The sequence below is a fragment of the Macaca nemestrina genome, chromosome 6 (genome assembly GCF_043159975.1).
Source record: "Macaca nemestrina isolate mMacNem1 chromosome 6, mMacNem.hap1, whole genome shotgun sequence".
NCBI lineage: Eukaryota > Metazoa > Chordata > Mammalia > Primates > Cercopithecidae > Macaca > Macaca nemestrina.
This window is the reverse complement of record NC_092130.1, coordinates 176,275,527-176,300,503: the sequence shown is the minus strand read 5'-3', so window position 1 is coordinate 176,300,503 and position 24,977 is coordinate 176,275,527.

Here is a 24,977-nt window from a genome sequence, read left to right as displayed (position 1 = left end):
ATGTTAAGAACACACAATGGAAAAAGATGGTCTCTTTAATAAATGTTGCTGTAAAAACCTGGATATCCTCATGCAAAAGAATGAAATTGGACCCTTATCTTACACCATACATAAAAATTAACTCCAAATGAATTAAAGACTTAAATGTAAGAATTGAAACCATATAACTCTTAGAAAACATGGGGAAAATCTTCTGGACATTAGCCTTGCCAATAATTTATTGGATATGACACCAAAAGCACAGGAAACACAAGCAAAAATAGAAAAGTAGAATGATATCAAACAAAAATTCTTCTGTATTTTAAAGGAAACAACCAAATATATAATTAACCTACAGAAAAAGAAAAATTATTTACTAATCATGAGTCTGATAGGGGTTAATTTCCAAAATATGTAAGGAATTTCTAGCACTCAACAGCAATCAATCAATAAATAACCATATTTAAAATATGGAAACAAAACTGAATAGGCATTTCCCCAAAGAAGGCACACAAATGAATAGCAGGTATATGAAAAGGTGCTCAACATTACCAATCATCAGAGAAATACAAATTGAAACCACAATGAGCGATCACCTCACAGCCATGAAAATGGCTATTATCAAAACAAAAGGAAAACACAAGTATTGGGAAGGACGTGGGAAAAAAAAACCCTGGTAGACTGTTGGTAAAAATGTGTATTGGTGCAGCCACTATGAAGAAGAATAGGGAGATTCTCCAAAAATTTAGAGAGCTAACATATGATGCAGCAATCTCTCCTCTCTGTATATATCCCAAAGTATTGAAATCGGTCTGTTGAAGACAGATCTGCATTTCCATGTTCATTGCAGCATTATTTATTCACAATTTCCAACATATAGAAACAACCATAATGTCCATTGATAGATGAATGGGTAAAAGAAACATGTCATATATGTACAATGAAATACTGTTTAATGTTTAGAAGAAAGAAATGCTGCCACTTGTGTCAACACAGATGAACCTGGAAGACCTTATGCTAAAGGAAATAAACCAGTCAGTCACAGAAGGACACGTACCACATGACACCACTTTTTATTATTTGGGTGTGTCCCCACCCAAATTTCATCTCGAATTGTAGTTCCCATAATTCCCATGTGTGATGGGAAGGAACCAGTGGGAAGTAACTGAATCATGGAGGTGGTTTTCCCCATGCTAGTCTCATGATAGTGAGTAAGTTCTCAGGAGATCTGAAGATTTTATAAAGGGCTTCCCCCTTCACTTGGCTCTCATTCTTCTCCTTCCTGCCATCAAATGAAGAAGGAGATGTTTGCTTCCCATTCCACCATAATTGTCAGTTTTCTGAGGACTTTCCTACCTGCAGAACTGTGAGTCAGTTACACCTCTTTCCTTTGTAAATTACCCAGTCTCAGGAAGTTCTGTATATCAGCCTGATAATGAATTAATATAGTACAGTAAGTTAGTACCAGGCAGTAGGATGCTACTGTAAAGATACCCAAAAATGTGGAAGTGACTTTGGAACTGGGTAATAGGCAGAGGTTAGAATAGTTTATAGGGCTCAGAAGAAGACAGAAAGATGTGGGAAAGTTTGGAACTTCCTAGAGACTTTTTGAATGGCTTTGACCAAAATGCTGATAGTGATATTCAGTCGAGGCTGAGGTGGTCTCAGATGGAGATGAGGAACTTTTTGGGAACTGGAATAAGGGTGACTCTTGCTATGTTTTAGCAAGGAGACTGGTTGCATTTTGCCCCTGTCCTAGAGATCTGTGGAACTTTGAACTTGAGAGAGATGATTTAGGATATCCGGCAAAAGAAATTTCCAAGCAGTAAAGCATTTAAGGGGTGACTTAGGTAGTGTTAAAGGTGATCAGTTTTCTGTATTCACACAGATATGGTTTGGAATTGGAACTTATGTTTAAAAGGGAAGCACAGCGTAAAAGTTCAAAAAATGTGCAGCCTGACAATGCTATAGAAAAGAAAAACCCATTTTCTGAGGAGAAATTCAAGCCAGCTGCAGAAATTTGCATAAGTAATGAGGAGCCAAAGTTAATCACCAAGACAATAAGGAAAATGTCTCCAGGGCATGTCAGAGGTGTTCATCGCAGCCCCTTCCATAACAGACTCAAAGGCCTAGGAGGAAAAAATAGTTTCCTGGGCCAAGCCCAGGACGTTGCTGCTTTGTGCAGTCTCAGGACTTGGTGCCCTGCATCCCAGCCATGGCTAAAAGGGGGAAACATAGAGCTCAAGCCATTGCTTCAGAGGGTGCAAGCCCCAAGCCTTGGTGGCTTACATATGACGTTGGGACTCTGGATGTGCAGAAGTCAAGAAATGAGATGTGGGAACCTCCACTAAGATTTCAGATGATGTATGGAAATGCCTGGATGTCCAGGCAGAAATTTGCTGCAGGGGCAGAGACCTCATGGACAACCTCTGCTAGGGCAGTGCAGAAGTTAAATGTGGGGTCGGAGCCGACACACAGATACACAGAGTCCCCACTGGGACACTGCCTACTAGAGCTGTGAGAAGAGGATCACTGTCCTCCAGATCCCAGAATGGTAGCTCCACCGACAGCTTGCAATGTGTGCTGGAAAAGCTACAGATACTCAATGCCAGCTTGTGAAAGAAGCTGAGAGTGGGGCTGTACCCTACATAGCCACAAGAGCAGAGCTGCCTAAAGGCATGGGAAACCACCTCTTGCATCAGCATGCCCTGGATGTGAGACTCGGAGTCAGAGAAATCCTTTGGGAACTTTAAGGCTTAATGACTGTCCTATTGGATTTTTGGGCTTGCATGGGGCCTATGGCCCCTTTGTTTTGGGCAATGTCTCCCATTTGGAGAGAGTGTATTTAGCCAATGTCTGTGCTCTCATTGTATCTAGGAAGTAACTAACTTGCTTTTGATTTTACAGGCTCATAGGTGGAAGGGATTTGCCTTGTCACAGATGAGACTTTGGACTTGGACTTTTGGGTTAATGCTGAAATGAGCTAAGACTCTGGGGGACTGTTGGAAATGCATGATTGTGCTCTGAAATGTGAGGATATGAGACTTGGGAGGGGTCTGGAGTAGAATGATATGGTTTGGTTGTGTCCCCACTCAAATCTCATCTTGAATTGTAGTTCCCATAACCCCCATGTATCGTAGGAGGGACCCTGTGGAAGATAATTGAATCATGAGGGCAGTTTTCCCCATGCTATTCTCATGATAGTGAGTAAGTTCTCAGGAGATCTGATGGTTTTATAAGGGGCTTCCCCCTTTACTCAGCTCTCATTCTTTTCTTTCTTGCCATCATGTGTAGAAAGATGTGCTTGTTTCCCCTTCCACCATGATTGTAAGTTTCCTGAGGCCTCCCCAGCCTGTGGAACTGTGAGTCAATCAAACCTTTTTTCTTTGTAGATTACCCAGTCTTGTGCAGTTCTTTATAGCAGCGTGCAAATGGACTAATACACCAGTTATGTAAAGAATTGAAAATAGTCAAACTCCTAGAAGCAGAGAATGGAATGGTGATTACCAGGGGCTTAGGGAAGCAGGAAACCAGGAGGTACACAGCTTCTACTATGCAAGATGAGTAAGTCTTAAAGAGCTATTATACAACATAGTGCCTAAAGTTACCAATACTATATTATAGACTTGAAATTTTCCTATGTTTGCAGATACCACGTTAAGTAATCTTATCACGAAAATAATTATTATAAACAAATAGAGAGTGGGAAATCTTCTGAAGGTGATGAATAGATTTATATACAGATCTTGGTGAGTTTCATGGGTGTAGACTTATCTCCAGGCTCATGAAGTTGTGTACATTAGATGTGTATGGTTGTTTTTATGTTAATCATACACCAAGGAAGTGGTTTAAAAAGACTTTCATTTCTCCAAGAAAATGCCTTGGCACCTTTTTCAAAAGTTATGTGATCTTCATATATGGACCCAGTTTGGGGTTGACTTTTTTCTTTCCTTTCAGCACTTTCAGCATATTAACTATGTTGTTTTATTGTTTTCTATCCATCATTGCTTCTTATGTGAATTAGGTGTCATTTATGTTATTACTCTCTTACTCTCTAATAAGTCTTTTCCTCTGTCTGCTTGTTTTTCATTGTTTAATTATTTTATTTTATGTTTTTATTTTTGTGGGTACATAGTTGGTGTATATATTCATAGGGTACATGAGGTAATAGCTAAGACTTCCATCTGCTTTTAAGATTTATTTTTATATTTAACTCTCAGCAGTTTGACTATGATATGTGTAGCTCTCTTTTTAAAAATGTATTCTTCAAGGTGTTTTCCTTCTTGTGAATCTATAAGTGGATGTTTTTCAAATGATTTTGGAGTTTTATCATCATTTCTTAACTAATTTTTTCTACTCCATTCTCTATCTCCTTGATTTTGGAATTCACATTCAATCTATGTTTGTCTGCTTGACATTGTCCCATGAGTCAGTAAGGCACTAGTCATTTTTTTTTTCTCTTTGTTCTTCAGCATGGATAACTTTTATTGACCTCTTTTTAAGGTCATCAGTTCTTTCTACTGCCGTATCTAATCCACTGTTAAGCCCATTCATTCTATTTTTCAATTCAGATGCTGTAATTTTTAGTTCTAGAATTTCCATTTAATTATTTATCATAGTTTTTATGTCTCTGGAGACCTTTTCCATCCGTTTATACATTATAATCTTTTCCTTAAAGTTCTTGAATATATTTATAATGCTGTTTCAAATTTTTTGTCATGTTTGCTTATCTTTGAGTCTGTTTCTCTTAAATGCTTTTCCTCCTTTTTAATGGGTCATGTTTTCCTGCTTCTTTGCACATACAGTAAATGATAAACTTTGTATGTTTGTTCCATCCAAATTTCATGTTAAAATATAATCCCTGAGGTTGGAGGTGGGGCCTTGTGGCAGGTGTTTGGGTCATGGGGCAAATCCCTCATGAATAGTTTGGCGTGCTATCCTTGTGATAGTGAGTGAGTTCTTGTGAGATCTGGTTGTTTAAAAGTGTGTAGCACCTCCCCCTTCACTCTCTCTTGCTCCTACTCTTACTATGTGACAGGTCAACTTCCCTTTTGCCTTCTGCTATGATTGTAAACTTCTTGAGGCTCTCACCAGAAGCCGACGCTGAAGCCAAGCTTGTACAGCCTGCAGAACTGTGAGGCAATGAAACCTCTTTTCTTTGTAAATTACTCAGTCTCAGGTATTTCATAGCAACATACAAATGGCCTAACACAGTAAATTTGTATTATTTGTTGAATGTTATGAATGCTATCATGTCTTAGTTTGTCTCCTTTTTAAGGATGTTAAATATTTTTATGCAAAATAACCAAATTACTGGTAGATCCTGTGGAGCTGTTTTCTTTGGTTATGATGTCACTCTTTCACTTTTCAATGAAATCCTAGAATGTTGCCTTTATGGTAAAATGTGAGTCTTGTGTATGAGACATATCATTTTCTGGGATCTCAAGTGGATGCTCAAGGTGTGTAGTGAGGTTTCTACACCGTTGTTTTGTCAGAACATCAATGTCCATGAGTTCTACAGGACCTCCTGTATCTCTGTTCAGCTGCCAACTCTGTAGCAAGTCCTTCCTGCAAGGCCTTAAGGAGTCTCTTGTGGATGCGCGTCCAGCCCTGTGCAAGGCTTCAAAGTGAGTCCCATTGCTACTTCTGCAGCCACTCCTCTGTACATCTGCTTGACTTCCTGACTGCCAGCCACTTCAGCAGGTTCAAACTCCAATCTCTGATATTTTAATTCAACAACCCTGCTACTCTGTTTGAGTTTCACCTCCTTGTGTCTGCAGGCAGGATGGCAGTGCTATCTTCAGGCTTGGTTCTATGTTTGGATTCTCCTCACAACCTGTATCTTGGTTGTCTGTTGCCCAATGTCCAAAAACAGTTGAATCATCAATTTTGTCCAGTTTTATGCTTGTTCTCCACTGGAAGGAGAGTCTTGTAACTCACTGTCATAACCAGAAACCAAAGTATCATCACCTCTTATTTGGATTACTGCAGCATCCTTCTACCTATCTTCCTGCTTCCACTCTTGCCTACTCCCCCATCACCACAGTCAAGTCTCAGCCTATCGGTCAGAGTCAACCTTGCTAAATAGTTAAAACATGCTGCTCCATTACTAAAAACCTTCCATGGCTTTCTGGGGGAAAAAAAATGCTTTCAATGACCTGTCTGACCTTTCCCCAGTCCTCACCATGACTGGGTCTCTAACCGTGAATTCTCATCGTTTCCATTTGTGCTACACCGGTGTCCTCCCTCTTGTAGATATCCCAGCCATGCACTGGAGCTGGGCACCCACTGCTCTTGGTTCAAGGTCTGCTTCCAGTCACTTGATGGCTCTCTGCCTCATTGTCTTCACTTTTATTTCAATCTTCATCTTCTTTCTGAAACTTTTCTGGCAACTCTTTCCAAAATTGATTTTCTCCATCAAACTACATGAACTTTTCTCTCTACATCTGTATGTCTTTTCCTCTATGAAACCTGTCAATAACTACAACATAGCCTCTTGTGAATATTGACCTTGTTGTGATTTGTCTTCCACATTTAGAAGTAAAAGCTTCAAAAGGCATGAACATTTTGTGTTTTGTTCACTTTTGTCACCCCTTCACCTACAAGAGTACTTGACTCTGAGCAGACTCTTGGTATTCCTTGAAACAATAAAAGCTAAAGCAAGTATACAGAATTTACTTTATACAATAATAATTACTTACTATTTACTTGTTCACTTAGTCTGTAAATTTTGTCAGGAAAACTTATGATGTACTAATTATAACACATAGAAGAGCATTTATGTCTTAAAAATACTATAATGATAGCTGGAATAAATTACAGAAGACAACCTTTCCAGATATTTCATTAAATACCTTAAATACTGAGAATCTTGTAAAAATTACAGTGTATATTTCCTTTAATTCCAAAGAGACTACATAGAACCCAGATGATTTTGTTTGACAATGATTAAAATAGAGATGAAATATTTTACTGCATTTTACTATCGATATAATGACATCCTCAAAATTTCTGGATATTTTCATGGTTCATACTGTTTTACTAAATTACCTAAAACTGCTCTTCTTCTTATATTTTTCAACATTTTAAAAGTTATTAACACTTTCCCCCTTAGATTCATTTCAACAAAACAACCATGATTATGGAATTTTTTTCTAAAGATTACATGTTTCCCTGATTAAAATGGGATAGAAAATCATTCTTCCTGTTAGTGATCCTGGGCAGCTTGGTTCTCTGGTGGATTCTACTCTTTTCCCCTGCTCTAGTTTGAACTGCAAGGCCTGATGCTCTGAGATGTGTTCCTCAGTGATAGATTCACAGGCAACTCACTGGGTGTGGCCCTGCGAGGCACTAGAGGGAGACTGGGAGGTGGAGAGAAGAATCAAGCCAGCCTTGTCTTCTCTTTACCCACTTCCAATGGCAGTGTCTGTGTGATGGCCTCACTTTCCCCAGGGAGGCCCCCGGGGTGAGTTATACCACCTCCATCACTTCCTCATGGCACTCACAGGCCTGGTGCAGTGGCTTCCTGCTGACACTAATCCCCGGGTACTTGCATTCTCTTTTGGCTCCCTGCCCCTCCCTCACCTGTGCAATGGTTTCCCTGCATTACATTCTCTTTTGTTAGGTAGATACATAGATGCATAATATGGAGACATAAGTATAGAAAGATATAAAGGAAGACATAAAGATACATATATATGTTTTATGTGGTTTCTCTTTTCCAGGCATTTCCTGAGTAAACCCTTAGTCAATGACTCAAGTCATGCTATGAGCAACAATTTCTGTGTTCCACATCATGCACAAGCAACACAATTCTGTGACTCTCCATCTGTCCCCAAGTTATGCTTTGGCCAGTAATCCAATTGCTACCATCGTACCTTCCTCTTAAAGAGTCCTTGGATATTCCTTTGTAGCTGGAGGGAAGTTACTTCTTTAGGGTGATTTGGGCACTTGGGGAACCTTTGTCATCTTTATGACTTAAATTTGACTTCCCAAAATAAATAAGACATACAAGGAAAGAACATCAATTTAATAGAAAAGTTCAACATATTTCCATGTGGATGTCTTTTTTACATTAATTTGGCATCTCCTTTCTGTCCTACTCAACCCTTTTAAATAGAAAACAGAGAGTCAATTATTTGATTGGCTGTATTAGGGAAAGAATTAGGGCCAAACCTGTTTGTCCTTTTGTTCTCTGTTTATTTGGAAATCTGAAATATAATCTATTCTTGGATTATCTGCAACATAAATTTTCAAGGGCAGGGAAGGCTGAAGTCTTCAGTTCATCAATAACTGGTTGGGTTCAATGCAGGGTCGCTGAACAGGAAGCACACTTTTGCAGAGGAGGGAGCCATTCTGTGCAAACAGCTTGATCAGTAATAAAGGCAGTGATTTTGTTGTCTATCTTTTTGGCTTCTCCCTTATGCATTAATTAATTCAAATGTGGGAGTAGGGAAGACTTTCATTAAGTCTTTTAAAACCCTAACAAGAGTTTACAGAACAAACATCACATTTAACACATTTTTTTTTTCTTTGAGACAGGGTCTCACGCTGTCACCCAGGCTTGAGTGCAGTGGCACAATCTCTGCTCACTGCAACTTCTGCCTCCCAGGTTCAGGCTATTCTCCTGCCTCAGCCTCCAGAGGAGCTAGGATTACAGGCACCTGCCATCATGCCTGGCTAATTTTTGAATTTTGAGTAGAGATGGGGTTTCACCATGTCAACCAGGCTGGTGACATTTAACACTCTTACTGGTAAATTTAACACACCCAGGCCAGAATCCTTGCATCCTTTACTGGGAATACATGAAAAGAGACTTAAATTTATGATAATTCTCAAGGGAGAGATAAACGACACTTTTTGGTCATGTGCCTGGAAAGCACCTCTCAAAAACATCAATTGTAAAAATAAATGCTCTTTATATGAGGAGAGACAGGTGTTATTGTGTTGCCCTAACCTGTGGCATTTCTGTGAGGAGGTGCAAGACCAGGCCCCCACACTGTTTAAGCATTTAGAGGACGGCAGATAACATGTTCCTCCACATCCATTCGTAGCTCCCAAAACTGCGGTGGTTGGCATCACAGATTTGAAGCACTCAAAAAAAATTCCAGAAGTTTTGACTTTTCACTTTTTTCATCTTAAAAAAGAAGAGCTGGACCTGGCACCACACCAAGCATCATATCATCCTCTTGAGTTGACCACGGCCCACTGGCATGTGAAAACCAGGCCATGAAAGCAAACGGCTTGGCCATGGTTACTAGATAAGTAGAGCAATTCGGAGCCTTGACTATGATTCTGCCTTTTCAGAAATCTAACCCAAAGACATCATACTTGGAGGAAAACATATATAACAGGGATGTCCAATCTTTTGGCTTCCCTGGGCCACCTTGGAAGAAGAAGAATTGTCTTGGGCCACACATAAAATACATTAACACTAATGATAGTTGATGAGCTTAAAAAAATCACAAAAAAATTTATGATATATTAAGAAAGTTTACAAATTTGTGTTGCGTTGCATTCAAAGCCATGTTGAGCCTCATTCAAAGCTGTCCTGGGCCACATGCGGCCTGCCATCCACGGGTTGGACAAGTTTGATGTACAGTAAAGCACATAGCATTACAGAGTTACAGAACATTCTGACCAACTACTGTATAAGAAAAATGGATGCCAATTTTTACCCTGTCAACCGGAAGACTCTTCTGTCGGTTTCCAGCAACTGTATCTGTAGAATAGCATCTCGGTCCTACCGTTTTAGATGAGATTGTAAATTTACATACAAGATTCAAAGATATATAATACTCATCAGACACAGTTACACCTAAGGCTCTAAAAAGGAATCTTGACATTATTTTGTTATTTAAAAGACAATCATTTGTGACAAAATGACCTTCCCCCAAAAGAATTTAATCAGCAGCTAATCTCTGGAGACTACATGTACTAGCTTATATGACAAACAAAGGAGCTTTGTGATGAATAATTTTGACATGGGAAAATGATCCTGGATTATCTGGGTGGACCCTAAATGCAATCACTTATTATAGATGAGCGGTAACACACACTCAGAAGAGAAGGAGATGATAGGACCAGGGAAATCGAAGGATGCGGCCACCAAGGAATACCACAGCCACCAGAAGCTGGAAGAGCCAAGCAATGGACGTTTCCCCAGAGCCTCTGGAGGGAGCGGGCCCTGCTGACACCTTGAGTTTGGCCTAGTCAAACTGACTTCAGACTTCTAGCCTTCAGAACAGGGAAACAATACATTTCAGGTTTGTTTATGGCAATTTATTATAGCAGCAACAGGAAATTAGTGCATAAATCACTGGCCCCCATTTTCTTGCTCAGGTGAAAAATGTCCCTTGCGTTCACTCTCTTTGGACTTTCAGGGCCCACCATGTGCTCAACTGACAACTGCAGGCACAGCCTATTCTCATTGCATAGGTGGCATTGTCTAAATTTAGCATAGTCCATTCTCACTGCATAGGGGGCCTTGTCTAAACTTATAGGTTTGACTTGACAAATAATACAAACAAAATAAATTTAGTTTTGACAGACTGAAATGAATTGGTTGATGTAAACATAAAGAACTATATGATTTTTTAAAACTACTTCTTATTTTTAAAAGCCAAACACAGTAATTGTGGATTATAACATATGTATACATGTGTTTGTGGGTATGTATACATGCATATATATATAAATATATATGAATTTTCAACCAAAATGGTAAGAAAATTGTCGTTAAAATGCCATAATTTATCTTTTACTGGTAATTTCTAACTTATTCCTTTAATTTTCTCTACCTCCTGAACACCCTTACCCAAAAATTGGAGATGAAAGTTTTGTTTATCCATCCATCTCCTCTTTATCATTGTCTTAGTCTGTTCAGCTGTGAAATCACTACAGTAGGGATAACACTTCTAAATATAATCTGCTTTAATCTGCATAATTGTCTAACAGAAAACAGGTGTTGCCTTCTCAATTCGCCTGAGGACGGTCTCTGAAGCAAACGTCACGAACATGTGCAAATCATTGGATAATATGCTAAATCAGAGGACGAGTTTTTATTAAGAATTTCAAATCTGCAAAATGGGTTCTCCTTGTATTATTTTTTCCTGGAAACTTTCAGGTGTTTTCCTTTGTGCTGTATGTAGTATTTAAGCCTGTATGCTAATCTTGACCTAGATCCATATTCATCTTTCCATCATTAAACACGATCCTGTCATTCACATGTTTGAAGGCTTAAGAGTGACTGCTTCTACACTTTTAACTGCATGCAATTTGGCATCCTGTTTCCCATAACTGCCATATCCATGTTTTATGGGATTTTGAAAAGGTTTCGGAAAGTATTTTGGACACAGGACAGCCTACTGAATGAGACTTGGAAAGGGCCCCAAGCAAAGTGGTAGGGGCCAAAAGAAAGCCCAGAAATGATTCATGGTGTGTTCACACCGTGTGGGCTGGCAAGTGCGGGAGACGGCTCTCTGCTAGCAGACTGGAACTAAATTCTTAGACATTCCTGGGCTGCCAAACAATGTCATCACAGGGGTTCCTAAAGAAGCTGTGAATTGGATGTCAGTGTCTTTTGGCTGAAAGAAGTGTTTGTGTCAGACCCCAAGAGGTCTTTTTAGATACATTTTTCTAATTGAGTCTCCTTCTCTTTCCCTGACAAAGAAAAGCATTGACACCTGTGTGTTCTGCGTGGGGACAACTTTCAGCTAAGCCAGATTCCAAGTGGGAGGTTATAGCAGGCTTGGCTGTGGTTTATTCCCTCTGCCAGTTCAATACTTTTACCCTACATTTTCAAAGAAAGTGTATGCCCTGTCTGGTCCCTGCACACCCTTCCTCCTCACCCAACACTCTGTGGTCCTACAATGTGACTACTATTCTTGCTTCTAGAGCGACCAGGCCACACAGCCTCCAAGGGGGATCCCATCGCCATGGCAGACAATTTGGCTACATCCTGCCCTTCTCTTTCCTTCTCCCCCTGACCTTTTATTTCCAGGCTGAAAATTCACAGCTCTTTAACACACTCTGCAGCAGCCCATTTTTAGCTTAAATAAAAGTGGAGAGAGGATTTAATATTCCAATCCCACTGCATTACTGTCAAATACGTTTATACTAGTGAGAGGAAAATAAATACATTCTGTCATATAGATGCCATTCAAATCTAATGGGACTCAATTTCATGCTTTCAATACTGAGAGGAAGTAACCAGATTAGCCTCAAATCAAGAGTGATTCTTGAACCTTCTCTATTTGCCACATGCTAGATTTCCAGTTTTTTTTTTTAATTGCCTTTTGGTCTTTTTCTTTTTTCAATAGCAGCAACACTAGATACCATTCTGACATGCTTTCCTCGGGATCCTATTAATTAGAATTGATTATCTCTGGGTATGCATCAACTTATAAAGTAGAAAAAGGCCCAGGATTTTTCAGAGAAGTTATGAGAAGTCTTTCATAACTAAAATTTTTTTAACACATCTGACACATACAGATTTTAAAAATAGCCACAGGAGAATTCAGTTTGAATTTACTTGATAATTTGAAGAAAATCATCACTCACGTTAGACAAAGCATTGTCAAGAGGGTCAAGGGAGGAGCCACACGTCCTCTTCTGCTTGATCCTCTCAACAACTGTGGGACAGCATTATGTCATCCTCCCATTTCGAAGGTGGCAACCCTGCAGCCTGGCATGGATTTCCCAACATCCCACAGAGTAAAACATAGGATTAGGACAGGACTGTAGGGTTTTCCAGCTCCAGATCTTCAATCTTTTCCACAGCACTATTGAAAGCTACAAACTGGCTGGACATAGTGGCTCACGCCTATAATCCCAGCACTTTGGGAGGCCAAGGTGGGAGGATCGTGAGGTCAGGAGTTCAAGACCAGCCTGGCCAACATGGTGAAACCCCATCTCTACTAAAAATACAAAAATTAGCTGGGCATAGTGGCAGGCACCTGTAATCCCAGCTACTCAGGAACTCAGGAGCCTGAGACAGGAGAATAGTCGTAACTGGGAATGCAGAGGTTGCAGTGAGCTGAGATCACCACTGCACTCCAGCCTGGGTGACAAAGCAAGACTCCATCTCAAAAAAAAAACAAGAAAGAAAGAAAGAAAGAAAGAAAGAAAGAAAGAAAGAAAGAAAGAAAGAAAGAAAGAAAGAAAAAAGAAAGCTGAAAACTATGCTGGTAACCAAGAAGATGTTTTGTTATCCATATAGCCATATATACACTTATTAAATAAATACTTAAATACTTTCCAGGTTTCTGTTGCACGTGACGCCTGTCACCAAGCACCAAAGAAGCTCTCCTACCACATCTGGTCATGTAGCACATGTTCATCAAACACTTACTACCATAGCATTGTGTGTGCCTTGGGCTGGAGTGGGTGTTCAGGAGAAAGAGCTCTTGTACCTTCAGAGTTCATGACCTGCTGAGGGGCCAGGGAAGTCAGAAAGAAGTTGATTAAATTATGTTAGGAAGCATCAAGTATTATAAAGAAAAAACAAACAAAGCAAAGTGGGATCAGAAGAGTGACAGAGGGCGGGGATCAGGGTGGCTGACCTGTGTGGGAAAGTGACTGATGGGGAAGATGACACAATTGGTTTCTGCCCATAGGGACCAAACAGAAAACAACAGCAACAACAAATCAAACCAATGGGCAAAGCCATCATGAGCTGTGATGCGTGATGGGAAGGAAAACTGGGAGGCTGGGAGACAGGATGATGGAGGAAGGGCTGTCCTTACAGAGGGCGGTGTGGGACCCCATGCTGGCCAGGTGACCTGGATGCTGTGATCTGACGACTGAGAAGGAACCAGCTGAGTCCAGTGGAAGGAGGTGCATTCCACCAGAGCCGTCATCGATTGCACTGATCTGATAACTGGAACAACCTGGCTCGTCAAGGACTTAAGAGAAGCCAGTGTGGGCGTGGGAGAGGGATGCACAAGGGAGTGAGTGGAGGGTGGCCCAGGGTGGAACTGAAGGGATGAGTCTGAGTCCACCCTGTAGTCCTGGGGGCAGGGGAGAAGTTCAGGTTTATCTCTAGGCTAACGGGAAGTCAGGGGAATGTTTTAATCCAGGTGGCATTGTGTGGAGCCTGCATCGTGGGAGGGAGGGTGGAGCAGAGAGCAGTTAGGCCCCCTGGGAGTATCTGCCGTGTCTGCAGAGAGCTGTGAGGGTGACCTGACTACTGCCACAGGAGAGGAAAGGGGGCTGAATTTGTGGTGTGCTTGGAGGTAGAACTGATGGACAGGTCAGAGCATGGATGGAGAGTGAATCAGATTGTCTGGATGGGGGCAGGGTCTCTCTTAAGGGAAGAGGGAAGATTTCAGAGGGGGGACCTGTTTGAGGACTGAGGAGGAGAGCAATGCATGTTACAAAGGTCAACTTAATTAGGGAAGCAAGGAATCTCTGACGGAGACAAGTCTTCATCTGATGAGATTTGGGTAAGACAACTTCAAAGCTCTTTTCAGCGCCCCCATTACCCCTGCCAGGCAGTCACATGGCTGTACTCTGGGGCCTCCAGTGACAGCTCTCGCTGCTGGGACCTCCCCATCCTCAGACAGTTCTGCCTCCGATCATACCCGGGCTTCCTGCCCCAGGACTTGAACCCGACAGATCCATTCAGCCCATCCAGAGGTGGATGCAGTGCTGCTCCTCCAAGTGATTCCTCCCAACACTCAGAATGGGGACTATGTTCCTTGTTCCATTTCTCTGAACAGCTGAACAGCTGTCATGGCGTCCACCTTTCCTCTCCCAAGCATTCTCTGGCTACTTGTCCTGGCCATGGCTTTTGGATTGTGCTTTGTTTGTTTAATGCTCTCCGAAGGAGGCATCCAGAACTAACGTGGCACCCACGGATGGGGCCAGAGAGACGTCAGAGAAAGGCTCCTGCTCCCTTCACCTTGGCTGCTGGAGTCTGTTGATTCAGCCCCAGGCGACCCCAACCTTTGGGCTCCCACACCACACTGAGGATTCATTCTGGTCCCAGTCAATTAGGCCCTCTTTTTGAACATATGTCCCTGTGAGCTGGGGCTCTTCGGTTCTGCTTTGGACATGGTTTTGGATCCCAAATCAGCTTGGCTACCTTCTGATGAACTAACTGTCTGACAGCTGACAGTGTAAAGATATTCCCGGTTTCACTGGTAACAAGAAGACAATGGAAACTCAGTTATTAGTGCTGGGCCCACAGCCCAAGCTGCAGCCACGGTCACAGTGTTGCCACTGCACTGCACCGGCAAGGATGGGGTGCTTGTCTAGGAGCTTTGTGAGCACAGACAGGGTGCTGCGTGCCTTTGTAGAGCCAGTCTGTGGTGGCAGGCAGGCAGGAAATGTGCTATCCTTGAGTGAAGCAGGATCCCAGACACTTGGCTTGGTTGTCTGAGACCAAATTCGGAGAGCATTAAATCCTGGCCTAAGAAACCAGGGCTTTATTCTGCAGGAACTGGAAAATCATTGTAACAACGGGCTAAAGAAGCATTTGGAAAGGTTAACTGGTGGAAAGGTTAAGGATGAACTGCAGATAATATGGCTAACTTTTTATGAAGCCCCACAAAGAAGTCAATGTGGGGAAAGCTTAGCGTTACATTGTGGGTAAAATAAGAATAATTGTGACATACTTTGGATGTAAAGTGAACATATAAGGTCAATCATTCATTCAATACCATAGCACTTCTGTGTTTTCTCAAAAGAAAACATCCAATTCAAGGTGGGTGAGAATGAGGTTTTTTTGTTTGTTTGTTTGTTTAGACAGAGTTTTGCTCTTGCTGGCCAGGCTGGAGTGCAATGGCGTGACCTCGGCTCACCGCAACCTCCGCCTCCTGGGTTCAAGTGATTCTCCTGCCTCAGCCTCATGATTAGCTGGGGTTACAGGCATGAGCCACCACTCCCGGCTAACTTTGTATTTTTAGTAGAGATGGAGTTACTTACTCCATGTTGGTCAGACTGGTCTCGAACTCCCGACCTCAGGTGATCTGCCCGCCTCGACCTCCCAAAGTGCTGGGATTATAAGCATGAGCCACCACTCCTGGCCGAGAGTGAGTTTTACACAAAATTATTCTTGCTTAACAGGAGTACCAGGACGGTAAGACACATTTGTGGATGCACGGAGCCAGCATGATGCAGTCAGACAGAAACTACCACAGCATAGCATCTTCCTACAAGAATCATTTCTGTTGGCTGCTAACTATGTGATGTGTTCACATGGTTGAAAACCTCTCGCTCTCACCTTGGGGCCCACTTACCTAATCCACACTAGGCCCTCTGCCCACGCAGTTTCAGTTTCTTAGGAATCTTTCCGGTATTTACTTGTAGCAGTCAGTCTCCCTTCTGCCTTTCCTGCTCTCATTTCTTTGATTCTAAAAAAAGTGAACAATTAAATAGGACACAGTCTAGAGCTAATCCAGAACCTGAAGGGCACAGTGGGCTTCTTAGCACACGTTTATCAAACACTTATTACCACAATATCCAGTGTGCCTTTGGCTGGAGCGGGTGCTGGAGAGACAGAGCTCTTGTGATTTCAGAGCTCATGCCCTGCTGAGGGGCCAGGAAAGGCATGAAGAAGAAGCTGATTAAATTATGTCAGGGAGCATCAAGTATTACAAAGAAAAAATAAAAAGCAAAGCGAGATCAAAAGAGTGATGGAGGGTGGGGATTGAGGTGGCCTGATCTGTGTGAGAAAGTGACTGACGGGCAAGATGACGGAATTGGTTTCTGCCCATAGGGACTGAACAGAAACAACAACAGCAACAACAAATAAAAATGAATGAACAAAGCCATCGTGAGCTGTGATAAGTGATCAGAAGGAAAACCAGGAGGCTGGACGATGCATCAGCTCAGTCATGATGCTGGATCTGTAGCCAGCCACACTGAACTGACCCCTGGGTGCATCCCAGTTTGTACTGTGGAATTATTACTCTGTTTTCAACTTAGTACTAACAGATACTGTGGCTGTGGTTTATCCAATGGATGGAGTTCATTTTTTCCCTAATAATCCTGTTTTACAGTTTCAAGATAAAAGTAAAACAAAAAAGAAACAAACAAAAACAAAAACCCTATGTAGAAAGTGTTGGAGAGAGGCACGTGGTACAGATACCCCAGACAGACTTTTCTAGAAACCACCTCTCGTCTGTCTTGGGCAATGCGAAGGGTACTTGGATTTCTGGGCTAGTCATCCTCTTGTTGCTATTTCATGGAGGACACTAACATTCAGTGCTCCCGGCAAGCTCATTACGCAAATTTATATTATTTTGCCATTATAAAACAAATACACACTGGCATATCAAAGGAAATTTAGAAAATAGATAAAGATTTTTAAAGTCCATTAGCATAATAAATTCAGATAGAGCAGCTATTTTCAAAATAGTATGCCTTATTGTAAAACAGTACAGAAACAAGTTGTTTTCGCCAAGAGCTCATGGACAGGTGAAAATACTAGAGTAGCAGAATTCTAGAATGGGAAAGTGGTTATTAAAAGGAGAAAGAGCAGAGGCCAGCTTTCTTTGGCTGCCTGCCATTCCCTTCCTGTGAGGTAGATTGAAGATCCATCAGGAAGAGGGAACAGGGTTTCACAGTTGCCCTGCTTTATACACGTAAATATATGGGCTTCACCCAGCCCCGCTCTGGAAGGGAACAAGAGGCATAACATTGAGCAAAGAATCACAGGGATGCATTTATTTATTTTTTATGTGTTTTATTTTTTATTTTTTATTTTTTGAGACAGGGTCTCACTCTGTCACCTAGGCTGGAGTGCAGTGGCACAATCACGGCTCACCACAGCTTTGACTTCCCTGGCTCAGGTGATCCTCCCAGCTCAGCCTCCCAAGTGTCTGGGAGTATAGGCGTGCACCACTATACCCAGCTAATTTTTGTACTTTTTTAGAGACGGGGTTTCCCCATGCTGTGCAGGCTGGTCTCGAACTCCTGGACTCAAGTGATCCACCTGCTCAATCTCTCAAAGTGATAGGATTACAGGCGAGAGCCACCATGTCTGATGGAGATGCATTTTTTTTAAGGAACCCATATCAGTTAAGATCTAAATTCTTGGTATAATAATGGAACAAAATAGCATGAGAATAAACCATTGTCCTGGCATGTGGAATGACTCAGAAAGTTAGGGAAGCAGCAGCCCAGCATAAGCTTGAGGCTCACAGAGAAGGGCATGGAGAGTTCCTGGAGGTGCCATCTGGGCTTGTCAGCACCATAGTCAAATTTTCATATCTTCATCATCCCATGAGCCAGAACATAGGGGTAGAAAATATGCAGAGGGAAAACACACACAATGCATCAAACCATTGCCTATATTACCACTAGATCCAAATTAGCCTTGGGGTACAATGTGTACTTAGTTTGCATACATTGTATATGTAATGCAGTAAACAAATTGCAATGTTTTATATGCCTACCGTACAGAAGTGAAGAAACGTTCCCTTAATTTTGAAACTTTTTGTTATTTTATTAAATCATAAAGAAATGAAACAAGTCACATATCTGAACCTCTCGTGCCCAGCTCCGGTCACAGGGCCTCCTATACTTGGGGCTAGAGGTGCATTCCCTTGTACGAGAACTACTTAATTTTTTTCAGTAGGTTTCCAGAATCAGAGTGATTTTTCACTTGAATTAGTTCCTTAGAAATGTATCCCCAAGGAAAAGTGCTACACAAATGCATTTTATTATGCTTTTGATCATCAATTTGCCAGACCTACTCTTTAGGGAACTGAAAATATGAATCTTTCAGTAAAATATGTATTGCCGATACTGGCCCATCATCATCCTCTACAAAAAATGTCTATACATATGAGCCTCAGATAAGGGGAATCTTGAAGACCTGGGTTACAGCTGCAGCCATGCCATTGATAGAAACCAAAGTCCTAAACTATTCCTCTAAAGCCCATACATGAAGCAGATCTACAAATAACTACATGTGTCAACTATAAAAATCTTTCTGAAAACGTAAAATATTTGAATAAATTAAGAGTAGATTTGGTACTTAATATAAGACGAGTATGTTAAATATATTGATTTCTTCACATAACTAAGTAAATTAAAGGCAATCTCAATCAAAATTTCCACCATTTTTAGAAGGTGAAAATTCGAAGTGTTATAATTCAGAACTAGGCAGGAACATTTTGAACACAGGAAGAACAGGAACTTGCCACTCACTAATAATATACAAAATGAAACAGCAGTAACTAAAACTGTTCATACTGAAGAAGAACTAAAAGATAGACTGATAGAGCAAGGAGCCCAGCTACAGACCAAGTACACATGGCAACTTAGTATTTATTGAAGACAGAAGTTCAAATTAAGGGAGGAATATATAAATTAGTTAAGGCTATATATAGATTAGTTAAGAAATGGTTTTAAAATAACTTCCATCTAGAAAATGTAAATGAGTTTACATTATTTCTTACATGAAGAAATATTTTTTAAAATAATTGTGGCCTACAAAATTGTTTCTCTAAACATGAGTGATGATGTAGATTGATACGTATAACACAGCAATTATTGTGTTGCAAATTACAAGCTGAACCAAGTCAAGAAGCAAATAATTTACTCAGTGAACAAAGTAAAGAAGCAAATAATAATGGAATAAAAAGTATTGCAAGGAGGTATTTCAAAATAGCATGCCCTTATTTTTGTAATAAAAATTATTTAAATGAAAACTCAGACAAGCCTATTTATAAAAACATAGTTCCAATATCATAACTGCAATCAAAAAAAATTCGCAATCCTCTCCCAGAAAAAGAACTAACTAGAGAGATTTTAATGAAAATTAGGTATTTCTTTTAAGAGAACTACAAATAGTATCTAAAAAATGTAAAAGCAGATTCAAATATACAGAACAGTGTAACTTGCGTTGGGAGTTAAAATGGATGCCAAAGGACATTGGTCTATTTCTTTGTCTCTGAATAACTTCTGGGAATCCTTAGGAACTAGGAGACTCCTGTAGACATCTGTGCACACTGCAAAACCCAGCAACTGTGTGACATTCACAAAGGCCTTTTGACACCATCCCAACCACTCGCCTAATGTGAAACACCAAAGGGAAAATATCCTCAAATAGTTTTTTTTTTTTTTTCTGTTTGTGTGTTTTTCATGACATAAGTGAAATAAAAGGGGATTCAAACTTCTCTTTAAGTATTTACCTCGGTGCCTGACAAAGGATCCACCTGGGTGGCCAATGAACTAATTAATTTGAATTAATGTAGTAAGGGAGGTGAAAGAGTAAGACCTGCTAGACTCTTGTAGCTACCGTCAGGCAGCTGTGAGCAACCAGAAACATTGGTTTGATAGAACTAATTCAAGTGTGTGTGGTTTTCAACTCCTGGTGGAATTCTTCGAGTCTACACTATGGCCACAAGGGGCTCAACTGAAGTGAAAAATTTCCAATATGCAGACAGATTTGTAATTAACGTAGAGAACTAGCCAGCTGTCTCTCGTGGGAAAGTTCTTATTTCATGGCCAATTCTATTCCATAAAGGAATCTGACGCTTTGCTAACCACAGGGCACTGGAAACAGAGCTTTTGTCTTGTGTTTGTATCACCTCCTTTCCCCTTCATTCTAGTGGGCTGAATTGTGTCACCCTAAAAAGAAATGTTCAAGTCCAAACTCCCAGTACCTGTGAATGGGCTCTTATTTGGACACAAGGCCTTTGAAAACTAATCAATCAAACAAACAAATAAACAAAAAATAAAATAAAAATAAAAAATAAAAAACTTAATCGAGTTCAGATGAGGCAATGCTGGATTCAAGTGATCCCTAAATGCAAGGACTCTTTTCCTTATAAAGTGAGAAGTGTCACAGAGACACAGAGGGAAGAAGGCCATCTGTTTATTCACATTTCCAACTTCATGCTATCCATTCAGTACCATTATTTGGAAGCCAAGATAACACTCTTAGCTTTCTTCCTCAGTGCCGTCTCCTGAAACCCAACATGGAGAGTCACACAGTTTAGGTAGAGAATGGAAGATCCAGACCCCAGACAAGATCATTGATGCCTCTCCCCGCACTGTTTACCCTATGGCTACAAATCATCACCTCTGAGAATGTCTGGATCTAAACGAGTGAGATATTTGTTGTTGTTTGTTTAGAGAGCCTTGTATAGCTCGATTGAGGGCAGTGGCCCAGGGAAGTCTTTCTAGCCCCATTGTGAAATCTCTGTGCCTCCTGCAGTTTCCTCATTTGTAAATTAAGACCATTTTACCCCTCTCCTGGGGTTGTTACGTCATCACACCCAGGGGACTTAAAATGAGTGCATACACCTGCATTTGACCCTTACTAATCCCAGTGTGATTAACCAAAGAAATGAACATGATCTGAATCTGAGAGTCAGGAACCAAGGTAAAGACCCAAGTAAAGCGAAGAACCCAAACCTACCTGAAAGTCATGGGATGGTGGACTTTTTGTCACCCCAGGACAGCTGGCCTGTGTTTACCCAAAAACTGGGCAAATTTTCATCCTTAAGAATGGACAAGGTGCCCAACACCAGCTTCCTTGCAAGTGCCCACTGAGCTCCCAGCTCCAACAGAGCAGATTAAATAGAGCAGTGAGTTATCACCAAGAGTGAGTTTTCTATTGAGCAAGACTTTGCCTAGCACATGTGCCCCACGGGATCAGTGAGGCTGTGCTCATTGTGGGATGTCACCTGGTGGCGGTGAAGTGGAGGAAGTCATGGAGAAAAGGTGAATGAAGGAACAGGGAGACCCCTGAAAGGAAGGAAGCATCGTTCTGGAGAAGCTAAGCAAAAAATAAAATAAAATAAAATAAAAGCATCCAGGGAATTAAACAGAACACAGAAGACCAGATTAGAGGCGCGTTTCAATAGTAGGAGTTATTAGGAATAGTCCAGGGAGGAAGACAGCGCAACCTGGGCTAACTCCCAGACCATTCTCAGCTGAGTTTTCATGTGGCTTTAAAAGGAGCTGGACCGATGGAGTCTGGACTGTGCACCTAAGGGGACAAATCTCATATTTAAATTTGCAGAAATGTGAGGGCAGGGCCAAGATGACTGATTAGAAACAGCGGTGATCTGAGGATCCCATCAAGAAGAAACAAAATAAGCATGTAAATCCTTCACTGGCAACCAAGGTACCCAGGTTCTCTGATCAGAACGACTAGGAGGCTGGCGTGATTCCCGAGGAGAAAGGAAGAGCAGTGTGGTGTGGCAGCCCACCCGAGAGCTACCCAGGGCACGGAAGCCCCTCTCCACAGCCAAGGGAGGCGGTGAGTGCATGCGCTCCCCGGCCGGGTGAGACGGGAAGTCTTCTTCCAATTGCAGGTTTTTCTCAGTGGAAGGGTTCGTGGTCTCACCGGCTTCAAGGAATGAAGCCTTGGACCACAGCGGTGAGTGTTGCAGCTCGATTAGAGAAATGCGCGGACCCAAAGAGTGTGTGGCAGCAAGATTTACTAAAGAGAAAGCAAAAGTAAAGCAGAAGCGAGAGTAAAGCTTCCACTTGGTGGAAGGGAGCCCGGAAGGGTTGCTGTTTCTGGCTTGGGTGCCTTATGCTTGTCCCCGTATGACCCCTCCCTTTTTCCCTTTTCTGTCCTATAGAATTAGCTTATTTTCTATCTGCCTGTGGGTTGGCGGGCCTGATTAGTTAAACACATCAGGCTGCAGCTAGAGCTTAACCTCCCTATATGATTGGTTGAAGTTTCAATCCCTTAGCTTGCAGCTATGACTCATTTTGGCTTAGAGGAAAGTCCCCTTAGGGAAGTCCCTGTGGTCCCAGGAAGTCCAGTCCCAGGAAGTAGCCACTTAGTCCTTCACGGGAAACCGTGCTTTTTCCATGGAACTGTGCAACCCGTGGATCAGAAGATCTTACTCACGAACCCACGCCACCTAGGCCTAGCGTACCCTAACCCCAGAGCTGCACAGATTCTCAACAGCCTCTCAGCTGGAATCTGCTTAAGCCTACTGAGCTCCCGGGGGAGGGGCCACCAGCCCCAGAGCTTCGGTTGCCTGCTGTCCACACCATTTGAGCTCCTTGAGGGAGGGGCAGGACCCACAACTGCCTAACAAGCTAAGCTCCCTGGGAATGGGGAGGGCGGCATATATCTCTGTAGCTCCAGGCTGTGCTTTTCCCGGCTGGCACCAGGGAGGCTGGACTGCTTGGTCCCGAGACGTGTCCCCAACAGCCCAACACATCGGCTGTGGCATTCAGCAGCGGAGTGCCTCTTCAGGCCTGACCGTGACTCATCCTTCCTCACTGGGAGGGGCTTCCCTGCAGACACTCCAATAACTCCAGCCAGAGGCTCAGGGACAGAATCCGGATCTCTCTGGGCCTGAGCCTCTGGGGAAGGGGTGACCACAGTCTCTATGGACCAGCAGACTTAGCCTTCCCTCCGGGTAGTTCTGAGAAATCCAGACAGCCCAGATGAGTGGGTTTCCTGCAGCGAGGTACACACCCTCCACCAAGGGACAGTCAAAGAGCTTCGTTAAATGGGTCCTGTCCCCCATCCCATCCAACTGGATGAGACTCTCCAGTAGGAGTTTTCTGACACCCGATACAGGAGCGATCTACTGGCATCAGGTTGGTGCCCCTTGAGGTCAAAGATCCCGGAAGAAGGAGCAGGCACCCATCTTTGCTGTTCTCCAGCATGAGAGTGAGCCAGATGAGTAGGGCCTGAAGTGAATCCCCAACAAACCGCAGCAGCCCTACAGAAGAGGGACTTGACCATTGGAAGAAAAACAAACAAAAAGCAACAACAGCAGCATCATCACCAACAACGACAAAAACAAAAACTCCTTTCAAGGGTCAGCAATGTCAAACATCAAAACTAGACGAACTCATGAAGATGAGAAAGAATCAATGAAAAAATGCTGAAAACCCAAATGGTGGGAGTGCCTCTTCTCCAGATGTGCCCAGGGTCTCTCCAGCAAGAGCACAGAACTGGATGGAGGATGAGATGGATGAATTGACAGGAGTAGGCTTCAGAAGATGGGTAATAAAAAAATATGAGCTAAAGCAACTTGTTCCAACCCAATGCAAAGAAGCTAAGAATCTTGATAAAATATTAGAAGAGCTGCTAACTAGAATAACTGGTTTAGAGAGAAACATAAAGGACCTGATGGAGCTGAAAAACACAGCACAAGAACTTTGTGAAGCATACACAAGTAACGATAGCCAAATCAACCAAGCAGAAGAAAGGATAACAGAGCTTGAAGACCACTTTGCTGAAATAAGGCATGCAGACAAGACTACAGAAAAAAGAATGAAAAGGAATAAACAAAGCCCCCAAGAAATATAAGACTTCATAAAAAGACCAAACCTATAATTGATTGGAGCACCTGAAGGAGACAAGGAGAATGGAAACAAGCTAGAAAACACACTTTAGTATATTACCCAGGAGAACTTCCCCAACCTAGCAAGACAAGCCAACATGCAAATTCAGAAAATACAGAGAACACCACTAAGATATTCCACCACAAGATCAGCCCCAAAACACATAATCATCAGATTCTCTAAAGTTGAAATGAAGGAAAAAATGTTAAGGGCAGCCAGAAAGAAAGGTCAGGTCCCCTACAAAAGGAAGCCCATCAGACTAACAGAATTCTCAGCAGAAACTCTGCAAGCCAGAAGAGATTAGGGGCCAATATTCAACATTTTTAAAGAAAAAAGATTTCAAATCAACACCCTAACATCACAATTAAACAGCTAGAGAGGCAAGAGCAAACTAATTCAAAAGCTAGCAGAAAACAAGAAATATCCAAGATCAGAGAAGAATGCAAGAATGCAAAAACCTTCCAAAAAATCAATGAATTCAGGAGCTGGTTTTTTGAAAAAATTAACAATTAGATAGATCACTAGTTAGATTAATAAAGAGGAAAAGAGAAGAATCAAGTAGACACAATGAAAAATGACAAAGGGGATATCACCACTGACCCCACAGAAATACAAACTACCATGAGAGAATACTATAAACACCTCTACACAATAAACTAGAAAATCTAGAAGAAATGGATAAATTCCTGGACACATACAACTGCCCAAGACTAAAT